Here is a 12,980-nt window from a genome sequence, read left to right on the forward strand (position 1 = left end):
ACACAAAGAAGTATAACTCACATTTTTAGTCTAACAACAAATAGTGTTTACAGAACAAGTTATATAGCTCATTTTGCAACACAAAACAATCCTGAGTATTTTTTTTTCACCTTCAAATCAAAATTCAAATTAGAATCAGAAATGAAATGATGTTCTTATTTCAGCAATGAATACATAAGTGACTTGATTTTTCTTAAGACTGCGTTTTTTAACATTCATCCGGGTATAACACTTTAAAGAGTTCCTTTCAATCCTTAAAAGACATTCAGTTTGTGACTATAAAATACACCTTTTTCAGCTCCACTTATTCTGCAGAAGGACCTTTCCATATCAAGGATTAACACAATATGCATCATGAGTTCAAAAATTTCAATTTGCAGCTATCCTTAGCAAATAATGAGAACCATCTGGACTGATTGATGTGGAGATTGAAAGTAATTGATCCTGCAATTGAGAAGCTTTTATGAAACATGAAATTAAACAAGATGATATTAAGCATTCTAAAGTTCATCGGAATGACACACCAATGTGTTGCTAGCTGTTCATTTTCTTTATATAACAAGCCTTGACTGGAAGAATACAACAGAAATAGAAGCTAAGAAAATCTAGATATTGATGTATTGATCAAAGTTCCACAGCTGGTTTACTTTGTTACAACAAGCATTCTATGTGGTGCATAGTCTTTGATTTCTTACCAAATGTCACTTTAGGTAAAACATTATTAATGGAATTACAATTATTAATAGTACAGATTGCCCTTAAAAAAAGCAAACAATGTAGAAAAGAATTAGCCATAATTTTACCTTTGAATAAAAGTTTACATTATTTCAAATCCTTTTCTTATTACCACCCTCTTGGAAAAAGAAATGCTCCAGAAGGCCAGTTAAATATTGTCTGACTTTAAACGCAAAGTTTGAGATAAGCAGAGCTTATTCTTCCCATCTTAAGAATAAATAGCTAAATCTCCCAGAAGTTACATCATTTGCTCTAGGCTGAGTGAGTGGTAAAATAAGGTAAGACCCCAGCTTTTTACGTTGTTAATTTATAGTCTAAAATATATTCTACTATATCACATTGCTTCTTGATAAGGAAACACAGATGACTGAAAGCATAAATATTGCTTTTCTAGAAAGTTCTTTTTTCCATTATTCCATATTGCTAATAATTCTGTTTATTTCCCTATAGAAAAAGACATTGACTCATGGGAGTTCTTCCACATTTGCACTGTATTCAACTACATCACTAATTTAGACACTACTCACAATTTTCCAACATAAAAAGACATCTGACAACAATGGCCATTGTGACTCCAGTTTGAATCAGAAGGCATGCCTTTTGTGACTTGAGGAAGACATCTTAGAATGTATGAATGTTCACAAGTGATATAAAAGAAAAAGACCTCAGCCTGGTAGAAAGCAGTACTACCATTTCTAGAGATGCTTAAGGCTACAAGAATCTTCTCAAAATCTGAGCATAAGGTACAACAATGGCATCCTATGATATAATCTTGGACATAAGGACATAATTCTCAGTAAGAAGCACTATAAAATGTGACAAATTTTTAAATGTGACTAAGAAAGAAGCTAATAACCCTGTTGTACATCTCAGTCCTGCAAGTAAATTAATCTAGCCTGACATACAGAAACATAATACATGTATTCAGAAAGAGGAATGAATATTCATTAATATTCATATTATATTAAAAACAAATTGTGTAATATATAGTTATGGAATGATGCATAATTATTTAGGGAAATAATACACTTTTTGTTTCTCTGAAGCTGCTAAAGAGATTTCATGTAGAAAATGAGATTTTATAAGTAACACTAAGAAAAAAGACATCTTGAGAGATTGTGGAGAAAATGGCTTATTTCAGAAATAAAACAGAGGTTGAGAAAGCTCAAAGGCAAGAAGTAAGGAATCAGTGGTTGGTATAAATGAACTATTTAAGGCGATAAGATGTGTCTGCCCAAGTAGTGAGTCTACCCTATTCTGTTTTATTATCTAAACAGTCATAACAAGAACCCGTGTGTGGGTATAGTTGGATGTTTCCCTAACGTGGGTATCCTGCAGAAGCTGGGGTCAAGTACACTGACTAAAGATGTCCATCAACCCATAAGCAAATCAGAATGAACTGTCATACGTCTCTTTGCTGCCTTACCAGAGCAAACCTGTCTCTTACACTATGTAGGACAAAGTTTTAGTGCTCAGAGAAAGAGGTGATATTGATAACTTGCTTGAGGCTGGATGAGAAAAAGGAAACTGTGAGTTCCTGCTTCTTCAAAGAAATTCATATTGCATTCCTCTTTATAGGATAGATTTACCCTAGATCATAAGAGTTAAAAACAAATGAAAAAAAGAAAATCCTAGCCTCCACCTTATCTCCCCCTGCAAAAAGCTTTGTTTCAATTACTTTTCTTGGAAGGTAACTCTAATTTTATCAAAATTAAATAAATGCTATAACTGCAACTATAAATTACATCAAATATGCCCCATATATTCTGAACAGTTTTAATATTTTTCCTATATTTACATTCATGTTGTTGTATACCAGGTGAATATCAATTCTAGAGGTAGATACTATCGTTATTGATTTCATATTACATGAGGCAATTCAGAAACAGAGAAATTGAGAAACTATCCAAGATTTTCCAGCTATTAAGTAGCAGACCAGATGTTCAACACAATTTCGCTTCAGAGACTGGGTCGTTAACCTCCCTGTTATATTTGCTATTAGATCTTCAATTCCTCATGTAGCAAGAGGGTGTATGGGAGTAAGAAATAATATATGAGCTGATAAGCAAACTGCTATAACAAATTAAAATGAAAGATGTGTAATAATTCTCACACAATATGAACACTGTTCTATAATAGTCCAGAGCTTGTGTTCTGACCAGCAGGTTTCTGTTCTTCAGGAAATGATTCAGGGCCCCAAGGTGATCCCTTTCATGGCACTGCCTGTCCTCTTATAGGACTGCATTATCATCTTCACCCAGGCCATGGAAAGAGGAAAGAAGAGCAGAAAGGAGGCCAATCTACATTCTTAAAAGCCTTGGTCCAGAAATGGTACACATCATTTCCATGCACACACCATTGACAAGAAGTTGTCACATGGTCACACCTAATTTGGAAATGTACTCTAGCTATGTGCAGAGGAAGAAAAGGAAAGTGATTTGGGGGAAACTTAACAGTTGTTGCCATAATCAATTGACCAAGAATAGATCCAATAATTGGTTAGATCAGTTTAAAAATTTCAGTGAAGTTGAAAACAATACCAATATATAGCTACCAATGAAAAATATTATAGTAAAATTTTTAATATTAACAATTCTTCTAAATCACCATGTGTTTTCAACCTTCCATATTAAAATTATAAATTATGTCTCCAGTGAATGTTAGTGCATATTTAATATTGCAGGACTCTGCTGAGGGTTAATTGAGTCTGCTGACATACCCTGATAAGTTTTGATCTCCTCTAAACCTAATCAGGTAAGTTTGATTTTGTTTGAAATTTTCAGTTAAATGTGAAATTGAAACAATTTCTCACCATATACAAAATGTAATTAAATAACAGTTGTGAATAAATGCTTAAAATATATGGGATGAAGCATACTTTTCCCACCTACAGACATCATATATAAAAGTGAAAAAATTATCTCAATAACTTCATTAGTTGGTTTATGAAAAGATTGTTTTATCTCTTTCTAATAAACACTAGAATAGACAAGAGAGTTGCCATTTCCAATAGGACATTGAAATATTCTCATTATGGATCAGTATAATAAGCGCAAATGTGACTTCCACACCTCAGCTTGGTGGATCCCAAACATGTGGCCTTGGTAAAGTTTCTTAGATATATATTTGATTCTCATTTTAATAATTTATAAAAACAAAACAAAATACCTGCTTTGAAAGTTTATTCAGAAGATTGAGAGAACATTTAAGAAGACCTCAGTCCAGAAAGGGGAACCCTCCTATACAGTTGTTGGGAATGCAAGCTGGTGCAGCCACTCTGGAAAACAGTATGGAGTGTCCTCAGAAAATAGAGCTACCCTACGACCCAACAATTGCACTACCGGGTATTTACCCTAAAGATACAAATGCAGTGATCTGAAGGGGCATGTACACACCAATGTTTATAGTAGCAATGTCCACAATAGCAAAACTGTGGAAAGAGCTTAGATCCTAGATGTCCATCAACAGATGAATGGATAAAGAAGATGTGGTGTGTGTGTATGTGTGTGCGCGTGTGTGTGTGTATTCATTTATATACATCCATATATGTATATATACTACATATATATGCAATGGAATACTATGCAGCCATCAAAAAATGAAACCTTGCCATTTGCAATGATGTGGATGGAACTAGAGGTATTATGCTAAGCAAAATAAGTCCGTCAGAGAGGGACAATTATCTTATGATCTCACTGATATGAAGAATTTGAGAAACAAGGGAAAGGGAGGGAAAAAATGAACAAGACGAAATCATAGAGGGAGACAAACCACAGAGACTCTTAATCTCAGGAAACAAACTGAGGGTTGCTGGAGGGGAGAGGGATGGGAGGGATGGGGTGACTGGGTGATGGACATGGAGAAGATATGTGCTATGTGAGTGCTGTGAATTGTGTAAGACTGATGAATCACAGACCCATACCCCTGAAACAAATAATGCAGTATATGTTAATTAAAAGGAGAAAAAGAAGAAGAAGACGATGACCTCAGTCCAGCAGCACCTGAGTGGCTCAGTGAGTTAAGCATCTACCCTTGGCTCAGGTCATGATCCCAGGGTCCTCGTATTGAGTCCTGCTTTGGGCTCCTTGCTTGGTGGGGAACATGCTTCTCCCTCTCCCTCTCTCCCCTGATTGTGTTCTCTGGCTCTCTCTCAAATAAATCAATAAATTATTAAAAAACAAACAAACAAACAAACAAACCTCAGTCCTTTGGTCTTCATGGGCCATTAGTAATATCAGTTTTCTTTCCAAAATCTCATCCCCTAACATTGCCAATCCTCCTCACACTGCCTAGCTGTTTACTTAGAGAAAATATGCTTCACTTTTACTGGCAGGAGAAAAGCCTGGGTTTTAAAAGTAGAAAGTAAGTAGGGATTTCATTCGTTGTTTTTAATTATGTCCATATAATATATTTATTTGGTGTTGAATAGCTTACACCAGCAGTGCAATTATTAATCTCAATTTATTTAATCCACACTGAAGCTTAAATGTTTATAATGTTATCCTAAGTATTAATTACTTCTAGTATTGGTAGTGTAATAGTATTATAGTACAGTTCATAATTTAACAATATAATCAACATTATATACATTACAACTAGAGGAAACAAAGCATGATATACACCATTTCCCTTGTGACTAATAAGGAACGGTATTCTGTCTTCTAATCCATGTCCATGGCTACTGGTAGAACATAGCTGCTTCCTCTCCATAAACCATCACAAGCACCACTGCTGGGATATTTATTTCATATAATCTTCACAATTAAATGTAAGTTATGTTTTAAATATTTTTTAAAAGGTTTATTCATTTTTGAGAGAGAGAGAGAGAGCATGTGCAAGAAGATGCAGAGAGAGAGGGAGAAAGAGAGAATCTCCAGCAGACCACATGCTGAGTGTGGAGCCCAAAGTGGGGCTTGATCTCACCACCCTGAGATCATGACCTGTACCAAAACCAAGAGCCAGCTGTCTAACCAACTGAGCCACTCAGGCACCCCTGAGCCACACAGGTACCCCTAAATTATTGTTTGAGTATTCAATTTATTAGGGAATAATAATTTTCTAATGGAACATAGAATGATACTACTCACACACCTTGGTTCATGACACACTGTAATCATTGATATGAATCTGAGCCCTTATTACTTTATTTATTTAAATACATATTTATGTATTTTTAAGACTTTAATAAATATTTGTGAACTTAGTACCAAATTCAATTACTAGATCTTTAAAAATAATTTACATGTACTCATGTGTTTAATGTACTTTTCCTTATCCTATAACAGCGTCTATAACCAGAAGTATTGCTGTTCTGTATTTTAATAATGATTTTATGTTTGTAGGCATGTGCATGTGAATTTGTATATGTGTGTGTACCATAAATCAAAAAGAAAATGAGAAACAACTCAACAGCACAATGCATGAAAAGCCTAAATAGTCACTTCCTCAAAGAGGGGATCCAAATGTCCAATAAAATATAATGATAGGCTCAAACTTGGCATCATATAGAGGCAACTGAAGTTCATTATGAACACTGTTTTTTATCCATTTGATTGGAAATAATAAAAAAAGTCAAACAGTATTAAATTTGAGAGGTTGGGAATGAATAGAATTTCTTACATACTGGTGGGATAAAATTTTTGAAATATTTTGTTAACTGTGACTTAATTTACATTATTACCTTTGTCCTGGTCTTGCTTCATTGAATCAGTTTTAGGATATGCACCTCTGTTGCTAACGGTAACATGAATTTTAAAAAGTTAGACAAAATAATTTTAAAAATACAAAAAATGCGGGGCACCTGGGTGGCTCAGTGGGTTAAAAATACAAAAAATGCATGATGAGGCAGAAGTCTTACAAATCTTCCCCATAGACTATCATTCCAAACGTGTATACAAATACACATACTCTTGTCTGGCATAAAAACTTTCTGAATAATTTTTGGAACTTTTGGGAACTTGAATAGAAATAATCTCACTTTGAAGTATTATAGAATTTAAATGTAATTATTCAACCGTGCTGAATTTAAACCTGGAAGGGGAATACAAGGGCTGGAGAAAGAAATATACAATACTTATCACATAAAATACATAAAACTAGGGCCCTTCCAAATTTAACTATGTATGGTTTTAAAACTCAAATACAGAATTACATTTCTGTTCTTTCAGAGAACCAAACAATAACATTTTATAATACTTGTATTGATAATTGCAAAGATCTTTTGTGAGATTTATGAATTGGAACAAAAATGGCATTTACTGAATTTGCAGAAAAGCTAACTCATAAGAAGGTAAATGACCAAATATTGCATATAAGGCACATAAGCATAATATTTATTACCATAGAACATATGTGTTCACCTATATTTATTTCCATTTTCTATAATCAGATTAAGATATGTTAAAATATTCAGGAGTATTTGTGAGTGCAATTGAGAGATCAATATTAAAATATTTATACCTCATTTAAACAACTCTTATCCTGCCCTTTAGGTTGATTCCTTCAGAGGTTGATGACTACAAAATTCACTAACCCTTTCCTTCTTAAATATTTCATGTTATCTCCTGTATGGTGGTTGATTTTATGTGTCGACTACTGATTCTGCTTTTCTCCAGAAGCTTTACTAAAACACCCTGCAATGGAAAATCTATGCTACGGGGAATGCCAGTAAAGGTACTGAATGGCAATAATTTCCGACGTGTTTAGTCTTATGCCAGGTAACTTGAAAGCCTTGAAACTCACAGCTATTGAACATCTATTCTTTTGTCAGTAATTAAATTTAAAATATTTTTACATCTTTCCAGCTTAATTCAATGCCTTGGAATTTGTAACACGTTTCTATGATAGACACAGTGGTGCCACTTTAATGTGCTCCGATTACCCTAACAAAATAACAGACTGGGCGTCTTAGAGAATAGGTATTCATTTTCTCACAGTTCTGAAGGATTTCTAGCTTTCAGATCACTTCATGATCAAAGTGGTGGCAAATTTGGTTTGTGGTGAGAGTTACCTTTCTGGCTACCTGATTCAAATGTCTCTTCCACTTCTTACAAGTGCACCAGCCCTACAAAATTAGTCCCCCACTCTCCTGACCTCATCTAACCTTAATTACCTCCCTGAAGGTCCTATTTCCAACACAGTCATATTATGGGTTAGGGCCTCAACATATGAATTTAGAGAGGCACATTACACAGTCTCTAACACTATCCAATTATTCTACCTATGCCCCACATATTTCCTAGGCCCGCTACAGTTAGATGGGGACATTGACTAGTTGTAGCCAACAAGATTGTTACTTTGAGATCTAAGTATAAAAGAACGAAAACAGAGCTATCTAGTGATCTCTTCCTCTGCCACCGTGACTGAGAAGACATTGTGCTCCAGACTATTTAATACAGAATTGTGGAGCCTACATCAGCCTGGGTCTCAGAGAGACTGCAGATCACAGCACCCTTGCCAAACTGTATTGGGTATGTAACATTATTGGAAAATAAGCATATTTAGCTTACCCACTGTAAAATTGAGGTTGCTTGTTATTGCCACTTGCATGGATTTATACCCTACAGAGTGGTAGTTAGAGATGCAAGAGTCACCTTGGTTTAAATACAAACTCTGCCACATATGAAATGTGTAAATTCAGGGAAGTCTCTTGATATCGTTCACATTCTTCATTTATAAAATGAGTAATTAATAATGCCTATTTCATAATAATGTCCATGTCATGAAGATTAAATGAAAGATTGAATGTAAAGTGCTCTCCAAAGTGCTTTGTTTAATAGAGGATTGATAACTGTCTGGGATTTTTATGTTGAGAATCTGTGGCTCAGAGTTTATACAAAGGTTGACGATAAAAGTTAAATATTCAGGGGCGCCTGGGTGGCTCAGTGGGTTAAAGCTTCTGCCTTTTGCTCAGGTCATGATCCCAGGGTCCTGGGATTGAGCCCCGCATTGGGCTCTCTGCTTAGCAGGGAGCCTGCTTCCTCCTCTCTCTCTCTGCCTGCTTCTCTGCCTACTTGTGATTTCTGTCTGTCAAATAAATAAATAAAATCTTAAAAAAAAAAAAAAGTTAAATATTCAGAGTAATGTGGGAAGTTCATAGACAGTTGGTAAGGGCCAGAACAGGGAATAACAACTGAACTGACAAGTCATTTGGCACTGTATAGATATAACTCTAAAAAGACAGTGATACTCACATATACAGAAATAAGCTGAGAAAATGCAGGTTCACACCTAACCCTATATTTTATATATATGTATATATATATATATATATATATACATATATATATACTTTTATGACCAAGAGAAATTCCCTTAGAATTTTTACTCATTCATGGACTTCAGAAGCCAAAATTACCACATCCATACAAGGACGAGGCATTACATCTCCTGACTATTTGATCATAAACATGTATTAACATTCACTCATGATGTATGAAAAAGCAGTTCTGGTTGCTCTTGTTAATCTACAAAGCATCATTTTTATAATTTCTGTGGTCCACATACTCTCAAACTCCATAATTTCAATATTTTAAAAGAATATAGCAACTGTCAGAAAAAGTTTTATATGAAAATAAGTCACAAACAGACACTTCTCTCAGTTTAAATCTTTTTTTTTTTTAATTTTATTTATTTGACAGACAGAGATCACGAGTAGACAGAGAGGCAACTTCTCTCAGTTTAATGTGCTAAACTCTTCTGTAATCTCTTGGTTATAATGGATGTGCACTGACATTGCCCTGACACAGTAAAAATATTGGGCATCTCTAATGCACTTGGTCATATAAATGTCTCAGCTCTGGCAGTTTTCCTGAGGGTGCCAAAACTGTACGCATCCCAGAGAGTCCCACCATGAGAAGCAAAGGAAGACTGAAAGCCACAAGTTAGTTTGCACAATAGTATGGACAAGTTCCAAAGTCAGAGAATACGGGCTACTGCGCTCACTACTCCATGATGTTGGCCAAGTTACTGAGCATCTGTGCGTTTCTTTCTTTCGCTTCATAAATATGAAATTTCAAATATGTAAATATTAAGTTGTTCAAAATGAAACTTGAAAAAAAGGAGGAGGGTGTCTACTACCCCCAGTCTAGGTGTGAGAACTGAATGAGAATTCAATTAAAGTCCTAAGGACAATGCCTGAAACATAGTAAACCATCAATAAATGTTAACCTTTATTGTCAGCAACTAAGAAAAATTTAAACTCATGTTCTATTAAAAAAGGTATTACAATAATGGCTTTCAGCACAGAGGAGGTGAAAGTGCCACTGCCTTTTGTCATCCTGAGTCTGGATTCGTCTGACACCAGCCACCTCTACCATGCCGCCTAAGTTCAACCCCAAGATCAAAGTCATATACCTGACATACAGTGGTAGGGAAGTCAATGCCACATCTGCCCTGGCCCCAAAGATTGGGCCCCTAGGTCTGACTCCAAAAAAGGTTGGTGATGACATCACCAAGGCAACTGGTGAAGGCGAGGGTCTGAGGATTACAGTGAAACTGACCATTCAGAACAGGCCCAGACTGAAGTGGTACCTTCTGCCTCTGCCCTGATTATCAAAGCCTTCAAGGAACCACCAAGAGACAGAAAGCAACAGAAAAACATGAAACACAGTGGAAATACTTTTAATGAGAGTGTCAACATCGCCTAACAGATGTGGCAACAATCTTTAGCCAGAGAACTCTCTGGAACCATTAAAGAGATCCTGAGGACTGCTCAGTCCGTGAGCTGCAATGTTGATGGCTGCCACCCTCATGATATCACAGATGACATCAGTGGATTGCCCAGCTAGTTACAACTGTAAAGGAAAATATTTCAGCAAAGGGTTATTTTACAACAACAAATACAAAAATGCATTATAATAATCAAGGGACAGAGACTAGAATGATCCATATAGTAATGGACTGGAGTTGGAGACATCAGTAAGAACTTAGCTTAATATGTCACATATAGTTGCAAATAGAAATATTTATACACATGTGTATATACACAAGTTAGTACACACACATATATTTCTTTGTGCATTCAGCTGAGAGGTCTACCCCAGGAGCAAGGAGCACAGATCTTAATTTCTAATGCTGAACCAGAAGCTCCTTGGAGAAATGGCTGATTCAAGGACTGGAGAAGGAATTATAGAAGATAAGCTCGGTATGTCAGGAAGTAAGAACATACTAAAAAACAAAACAAACAAAAAAAAAATACAAAACATTTTTGGAGTTATGTGGGAGTATGTGAAAAGGACATGGGAGCCAACTAAAAGGCTCCCAGTAGCCAAAACTGGAAAATTTTGAGCAAAAAAATAACTCAGATTATTATCCAAGATATAAAATTAGTATCTGAGTTTATACCAATATATAAAAGTAATTGAACAAATTAATGGAGACGAGACAATGTCTCTTGCAGAAGAATTCCAGATAATTATGTAGATACTTTTCCCCTATGGGGGGACAGCATAAATCCCAACTCCATAAATGTGACTGTTGGGAGTGGCTCTTCCAAAGAATAAAGACTCCCAAGAGTCTGTCCTGACCCAATCTTCGGGGCAAGGGCAGACATGGCATTGACTCCCCCACTAGTTCATGTTAGGTGTATGACTTTGGAATTTTCTATTCTAAAAGTAGAAAGGTGAGGGAAAGAGTAACTTTAAATTGGAGAAATCTGACAAACACTACCTCAGCCAGAGTTACCATCAGTAGTCATGAATCATGATGCTAGTGTACATCTTTCCTATAATGTGATGAAAATAGCACTTCCTGTCTGTGATCTTCCTCCCTAAATCCCATAGCCCAAGTCTAGGAATGCGAAAAACATCTGAAAAATTCCAATGGAGAAGAATCCTACAAAATATCTCACCAGCAATCTCTAAAACTGTCAGATTGATCAGAAACAAGGAAAGTGAGAAAATGTCACAGCCTATAGGAGCCTAAGGAGGCATGACAATTAAATGTAATATGACATACTGAATGAGATCCTGGAAAAGAAAGAAGATATTAGGTCAAAACTTAGCAACTGTGAATGAATTACAGATTTTAATTAATAATAGTGTGTCAATATTGGTTCATTAATTGCAGTAAATATGCCATACTAATGTAAAGTGTTAATAATAGAGTATACTGTGAGCTGTGTAAGCTTGATGATTCACAGACCTGTACCCCTGGGGCAAATAATACATTATATGTTAATAATAATTTTTAAAAAAGTATACTGGGTGTTGGGTATACAGGAATGCTCTTTACTGTCTTCTCAATTTTCCTGTTATTCCAAAACTGTTCTAAAAAATAGTACTAAAAATGTATTACAATAATTAGAAGCATTTTCTTTAAGATCTTATTTAATCATTTTATGAAAAGTGCTTTCACATTACAATGATAGAGTTCAATTCTACCTCTGCCACTTTGCAGATGTATACATCAGCACAATTTCTTAAAGACAAGGTACTCTTTTATGTGTACAATGAAGATATAAACAACCTCAGGGATGTGGCAATGAGAAAAAAAGAAAATGAAACCAAATACCTGGAGCTCTCAAAACAATGCTAGTCACAGAAAGCTTAAATCTGCCCAAGAGTATGCAAATGGAATATAGAGAGCCAGGATTACGATTTGGCTCCATGAGATCCCACTCCCCCTGCTCTTGCCATTATCCAACACTGGTTGTAATTCAAAAATCAGAATTCAGCCATTAAAGTGGGCCAGTCTGGAACACTTACTGCCTTCAATAGCCCCTCAGCTGGGCTATGACATCGCTTAGCACTGACAATGTGAACTTGGAGCCTGTGTATAATAGTCATTGTAAGTCCCTCCCTTGAGATCTGGCTGAAATGCTGACAGTAGGTGATGATGGTATAGAGCCAGTTGGAAGTAATGAAGACATGAAGATGAGGGGATGACAGCAAAGCAGGTATAGAATACTGAAAGGAAGGCAGAAGGTTAAAAACTATCTATCTTGTCTTCAACTGAATTTTTCTGTTTTCCTGGCTTTCTGGAACTAGATTGCTAAGTTCAGTTAAATTCAACACACTCTGATTAGGTATCCATCCTCATATAGTTCAGGATCAATATAGCACACATTATAGCATGGCAATTTTATTCAACATCACATAATTTAAAACAACCACCTTTTTTTTTAATTTATTTATTTAATTATTTTTTTTTTTCATTCCATAAGTAGCTTGGGCATTTTAGGTAAGGAAGCCAAGGCCAAGTAAATTTTCAAAATGAAAGACTTCACAAAAGCATTATGGTAGTAA

The 12,980-nt window shown here is 35.5% G+C and overlaps 1 pseudogene; it reads left to right on the forward strand.

Moving 5' to 3' along the window:
- The first annotated feature begins 9,975 nt into the window (after window positions 1-9,975).
- On the forward strand, window positions 9,976-10,523 carry LOC111148851 (annotated as a pseudogene).
- Window positions 10,524-12,980: the final 2,457 nt, after the last annotated feature.

Source organism: Enhydra lutris, unplaced genomic scaffold (genome assembly GCF_002288905.1).
Source record: "Enhydra lutris kenyoni isolate GAN:26980312 unplaced genomic scaffold, ASM228890v2 scaffoldscaffold21, whole genome shotgun sequence".
In the NCBI taxonomy this organism is placed as follows: Eukaryota; Metazoa; Chordata; class Mammalia; order Carnivora; family Mustelidae; genus Enhydra; species Enhydra lutris.